Source organism: Trachypithecus francoisi, unplaced genomic scaffold (assembly GCF_009764315.1).
Source record: "Trachypithecus francoisi isolate TF-2019V2 unplaced genomic scaffold, Tfra_2.0 Lachesis_group10, whole genome shotgun sequence".
NCBI lineage: Eukaryota > Metazoa > Chordata > Mammalia > Primates > Cercopithecidae > Trachypithecus > Trachypithecus francoisi.
In genome coordinates this window covers 31,636,289-31,642,840 of record NW_022681455.1, presented here as the reverse complement: position 1 = coordinate 31,642,840, position 6,552 = coordinate 31,636,289, and positions in this window count along the sequence as shown.

The following is a 6,552-nucleotide window of genomic DNA, read 5'->3' as shown; positions in this document are numbered from 1 at the left end:
GGAGGCTGAGGCAGGAGAATGGCGTGAACCCGGGAGGTGGAGCTTGCAGGGAGCTGAGATCGCACCACTGCCCTCCAGCCTGGGTGACAGAGTGAGACTCCATCTCAAAAAAAAAAAAAAAGTTAATGTGGACATTAAGTCCATTAAGGAGTTGGCAAAGGTTGAAATAGAGAGGCGGGCTGGGCATGATGGCTCACGCCTGTAATACCAGCACTTTGGGAGGCCGAGGTGGGTGGATCACAAGGTCTGGAGTTCGAGACCAGCCTGGCCAACATGGTGAAACCTCGTCTCTACTAATATACAAAAATTAACCTGGCATGGTGGTAGGCATCTGTAATCCCAGCTACTCTGGAGGCTGGGGCAGGAGAATCGTTTGAACCCGGGAGGCAGAGGTTGCGGTGAGCCAAGATCACGCCATTGCACTCCAGCAACAAGAGCAAAACTACGTCTCAAAAAAATAAAAAAAAGAAAGAAAAAATAGAGAAGAGGCTGGAGAGTCAGGGATGGGCTCTTGATGAATGTGAGGGCGAGTGGACAATGACACCAAGGAGAGACTGAAGGTCGTGGGGTCAGATGCTGTGAGCCTCAGAGGAGAAGCTGTTCTCAGAAGCTGAAAGTATCATCACCTGGGAGTATTCATTAGTTGAAAACTATAGATAAGACTTGGCCGGAGAAGTCACCCAATCTTACCCCTGCCAACACGTAGAGGAGGAACCCTGGTGGGGGTGGGGGTGAGGGTGGGGGAAGGATGAGATCACCTGTGCTGGATTGTGAAATTTTGTGTTTTCACCTATTTTCATGGTCTGAGTTGGGAGTTTATTGGCCTCAACCAGCCAGCCTACAGCTTGTTGTTAAAGAAGTCAGACCAGAGACTGGGCACGGTGGCTCACACCTGTAATCCTAGCACTTTGGGAGGCTGAAGCAGGCAGATCACTCGAGGTCAGGAGTTTGAAACCAGCCTGGCCAACATGGAGAAACTCTGTCTCTACTAAAAATACAAAAGAGTTAGCCAGGTGTGATAGCAAGCGCCTGTAGTCCCAGCTACTCGGGAGGCTGAGGCAGGAGAATCGCTTGAACCTGGGAGGCAGAACCTTGCAGTGAGCAGAGATCACGCCACTGCACTCCAGCCTAGGTGACAGAGTGAGACTCTCTCAAAAGAACAAACAAACAAAAGAGACCAGTGCACATCCACTTCAACACTGTTTTATTTGTTGCCTTTCCTCTTGAGTGCCTGGAAATAGTTTCTTTAGAAAAGTTCCATCCTTGGCCAGGTGCAGTGGCTCATGCCTGTAATCCCAGCACTTTGGGAGGCCGACGTGGGTGGATCACGAGGTCAGGAGTTCAAGACCAGCCTGGCCAAGATGGTGAAACCCCATCTCTACTAAAAATACAAAAATTAGCTGGGCATGGTAGTGGGCACCTGTAATCCCAGCTACTTCAGGAGGCTGAGGCAGGAGAATCTTTTGAACCCGAGAGGCGGAGGTTGCAGTGAGCCGAGATCACACCACTGCACTCCAGCCTGGGCAACAGAACAAGACTCCGTCTCAAAAAAAAGAAAAAAAAAAGTTCCATCCTTGTGCCCACTGTGCTGATTAGCGCAGTTCCTGTCTTGCAGGTTCTCCTTCTTCCCTAGAGGTTCTCAGAGTTCCTAAAAGGGGCCCCTTGAATGCACACACACACCAGGATTTATTCTAGATGGACTGAAAACAAACAAAAAAAACCCCACATACTGTCTTTGGAATCCGGAACATTTTTAGCTATGAGAAATGTTTAAAAGCCTTAGATATAGAAAAGAGCTGGGAGAGCAGGATGCCCTTGAATCCAGGTGTAGCAATGGCACTGTCACCCTTGCACAGGACTAGGGAAGCACTGGAGAAGAACCACACATTGAACACCTAGGGTAATGGAGTTTGAAAGTTTACAGGTGGTACCCCCAGTTTACAGTAGTGGCACCAGGACTCCAACCTGGGCTGATTTGTCTTCTAAGCCACATTGCCCTGGGACATGGAGTAGAACCATGTGATTGAGTGTACACTGTGGAAGAGTGGAGTTTGTTTTTTGTTTTTTGTTTTTTGTTTTTTCCCCGAGACGGAGTTTTGCTCATTGCCCAGGCTGGAGTGCAGTGGCACAATGTTGGCTCACTGCAACCTCCACCTCCTGGGTTCAAGTGATTCTCGTGCCTCAGCCACCCAAGTAGCTGGGATTACAGGCACGCACCACCATGTCTGGCTAAGTTTTGTATTTTTAGTAGAGATGGGGATTCACCATGTTGGCCAGACTGGTCTCGAACTGCTGACCTCAGGTGATCTGCCCACCTTGGCCACTCAAAGTGCTGGGAAAAGAGGTGTGGGCCACTGATCCCGGCCGAAAGAATGGAGTTTTATCCTCAGGCCGGTTTCCTATTCCACGTCCCCACTGGTGGTGACCTCTTCTCCCTCCCCAAACCGTGGGTTTCTCACAGCTGAGATAGTAGAGACAATTTTTCCTATGTTGATACTTTGTGGTGTGAATGGGGTGTTGATAGAAGGAGGCAAGCAAGGTAGGGGATCCGGCAGAAGCTGGAATCAAGGCCGGGTTGAGAAAAGCCACCATTGGTAGCTCGGGCCTCCCATGCTCTGTGACCACCAGGGGGCAGCCCTTGCCTTGCCATGATGCCTCCGTCCCACATCCTCTAGTTAGATATCCCTGGGGCGGTGGCCACATCACTGCTGGAGAATGGCTGAGATGGTCCTTCCCAGGTTGTGTGGCATGTGTGGTTGTTCCGGTAGCTTAGGGAGGTCAAATAATTTGTTCAAGATTAGACTGGGCACAGTGGCTCACACCTGTAATCCCAGCACTTTGGGAGGCCGAAGTGGGAGGATTGCTTTAGGCCAAGAGTTTTAGATCAGCCTGGGCAACACAGTGAGACCCTGTCTGTACAAAAAATAAAAGTGAGTGAGCCAAACGTGATGATGTGTGTCTGTAGTCCCAGATACTCTGGAGGCTGACGTGGGAGGATCACTTGAGTTCAGGAGTTCAAAGTTCAAGGCTACGGGGAGCTATGATCACACCACTGCACTCCAGACTAGTTGACAGAGTGAGACCCGTCTCAAAAAAAAAAAAAAAAAACAGATTGTATAACATAATTGTGGGGATTGCAGGGGAACTGGCATTTGAACCCAGGCTCATTCCAAACCAGCATTCTTAACCATGAGATGACTGCTTCTCCAAAAGAAAGCTCTGAATTACTTCAGTGATGGGTGGGAACTGGACAATCTACAAAAGTACTGTGACACAGAGCTAGAAACACAGACACAAAGAGAAAAAACATGTATTAGGTCGAGCGCGGTGGCTCACACCTGTAATCCCAGCACTTTGGGAGGCCAAGGTGGGTGGATCACTTAAGGCCAGGTGTTTGAGACCAGTCTGGCCAACGTGGCGAAACTCCATTAGTACTAAAAACACAAAAATTAGCTGAGTGTGGTGGCACATGCCTCTGAACCCAGATACTTGAGAGGCTGAGGCATGTGAATTGCTTGAGCCTGGGAGGCGGAGGTTGCAATGAGCCAAGCTTGTGGCACTGCACTCCAGCCTGGGTGACTGAACAAGACTCTGTCTCGCAACAACGACAGCAGCAACAACAACATGTATTAACATAAAATGAGCCAGGCCGGGCGTGGTGGCTCATGCCTGTAATCCCAGCACTTTGGGAGGCCAAGGCGGGCAGATCATGAGGTCAGGAGTTCAAGACTAGCCTGGCCAACATAGTGAAACTCAGTCTCTACTAAAAATACAAAAATTAGCTGGGTGTGGTGGCGCACATCTGTAATCCCAGCTACTTGGGAGGCTGAGGCAGGAGAATCGCTTCAACCTGGGAGGCGGAGGTTACAGTGAGCTGAGATTGCACCATTGCACTCCAGCCTGGGCAACAAGAGCAAGACTCCATCTCAAAATAAATAAATAAATAAATAAATAAAATAAAAGGAGCCAGACCAGGAGTTCGAGACCTGGACAACATAGCAGGATGCTGTCTTTCAAAAATAAATAAAAGTAAAAAGTCAGGTGTGATGGTACATACCAGTATTCCAAGCTACTTGGGAGGCCGAGGCAGGAGGATTGCTTGAGTCCAGAAGGTCGAGGCTGCTGTGAGCAATGATCACACCACTGTATTGCTGCTTGAGTGACAGAGTGAGACCCCTTGTCTCTGAAATATATAATAGTAAAAGGAGCCAGAAGGGAGCATGTGGTAAGGCATGGGCATGTGGCATATCACATGTCATCCTTCCCTTCTATGTGTTGTATTATCTCCTGTAGCTGTGTGATACACATACAAGAGTGTCTGGCATACACTTGTACTAATCCCTGTGGAGGTATTACTTTGTTTTATTGTGTTCCACAGATGTGCATTTTTTTTTTTTTTTTTTTTTTGAGATGTGAGACGGAGTCTCGCTCTGTCGCCCAGGCTGGAGTGCAGTGGCCGGGTCTCAGCTCACTGCAAGCTCCGCCTCCTGGGTTTACGCCATTCTCCTGCCTCAGCCTCCTGAGTAGCTGGGACTACAGGTGCCCGCCACCTCGCCCGGCTAGTTTTTTGTATTTTTTAGTAGAGACGGAGTTTCACTGTGTTAGCCAGGATGGTCTCGATCTCCTGACCTCGTGATCCGCCCGTCTCGGCCTCCCAAAGTGCTGGGATTACAGGCATGAGCCACTACGCCCGGCCGCATTTTTCTATATATTGAAGTTTGTGGCAACCCTGTGTTGAGCAAGTCTATAGGTGCCACTTTTCCAATAGCCTGTGCTCACTTGTGTCTCTGTGGCACATTTTGGTAATTCTTGCAGTATTTCAAATTTTTCCTGATTATTTTATCTGTTATGATCTGTGATTAGTGATTTTTTTTTTTTTTTTTTTTTTGAGACAGGGTCTCACTCTGTTGTTCAGGCCAGAGTGCAGTGGCAAGATCATAGCTCACTGCAGCCTCGAACTCCTGGGTTCAAGTGATCCTCCTGCTTCAGCCTCCCAAGTAGCTAAGACTACTGGAACACACCTGACTTATTTATTTATTTATTTATTTATTTATTTATTTATTTATTTTGAGATGGAGTTTCGCTCTTGTTGCCCAGGCTGGAGTGCAATGGCGTGATCTCGGCTCACTGCAAACTCCGCCTCCCAGGTTCAAGCGATTCTCCTGCCTCACCCTCCCGAGTAGCTGGGATTACAGGCATGCGCCACTATGCCCAGCTAATTTTGTATTTTTAGTAGAGAGACGGCGTTTCTCCATGTTGGTCAGGCTGGTCTCAAACTCCCAACCTCAGGTGATCCATCCACCTAGGCCTCCCAAAGTACTAGAATTACAGGAGTGGGCCACCACACCCGGCCTATTTATTTGTTTATTGAGGCAGAGTTTTGTTCTTGTTGCCCAGGCTGGAATACAATGGCACGATCCCAGCTCACCACAACCTCCACTTCCCAGTGACTCTCCTGCCTCAGCCTCCCAAGTAGCTGGGATTACAGGCGTGCACCACTACGCCCGGCTAATTTTGTATTTTTAGTAGAGACGGGATTTCTCCATGTTGGTCAGGTTGGTCTCGAACTACCAACCTCAGGTGATCCACCCACCTCGGCCTCCCAAAGTGCTGGGATTACAGGAGTGAGCCACTGTGCCTGGACTTTTTTTTTTTTCTTCTTCTTCTTTTTTGTAGAGCTGAGGTTGGACAAGTGCAGTGGCTCATGCCTGTAATCCCAGTACTTTGAGAGGTTGAGTGGGCAAATCACTTGAGCCCATGAGTTTGAGACCAGCTTGGACAACATGGTGAGACCCTGTCTCTACGAAAAATACAAAAATTATCTAGGCATGGTGGTGTGTGGCAGCTACTCAGGAGGCTGAGGTGGGAAGATGGTTTGAGCCCAGAAAGTTGAGGCTGCAGTGAGCCATGATTGTGCCACTGCACTCTAGCCTAGGCAACAGAGTGAGACCTTGTCTGAGAGAGAGAGAGAGAGAGAGAGAGAGAGAGAGAGAGAGAGAGAGAGAGAGGGAGACAGGGTCTTGCTCTGTTGTCCAGACTGGAGTGCCATGGAGCCATGGCTTTCACAAGCAAAATCATAGCATACTGCAGCCTTGAACTTCTATCCTCAAGTGATCCTCCTACCTCAGCCTTCTGAGTAGCAGAGACATAGGCACATACCACTGCACTCAACAAGAATTAGCTAAATTTACTCTGCCATGCTCTATAAATGGAACAATAAAGCCTAGATGGCTGGACGTGGTGGCTCATGCCTATAATCCCAGCACTTTGGGAGGCCGAGGCGGCAGATCACCTGAGGTCAGGAGTTCAAGATCAACCTGGCCAAGATGGTGAAACCCTGTCTCTACTAAAAATACAAAAATTAGCTGGGCCTGGTGGCAGGTACCTGTAATCCCAGATACTAGGGAGGCTGAGGCAGAAGAATCACTTGAACCCAGGTGGCAGAGGTTGCAGTGAGCTGAGTCGCCACCACTGCACTCCAGCCTGGGTGACAGAGCAAGACTCCATCTCAAAAAAAAAAAAAAAAAAAAGTCTAGATGATAGTACATCTGT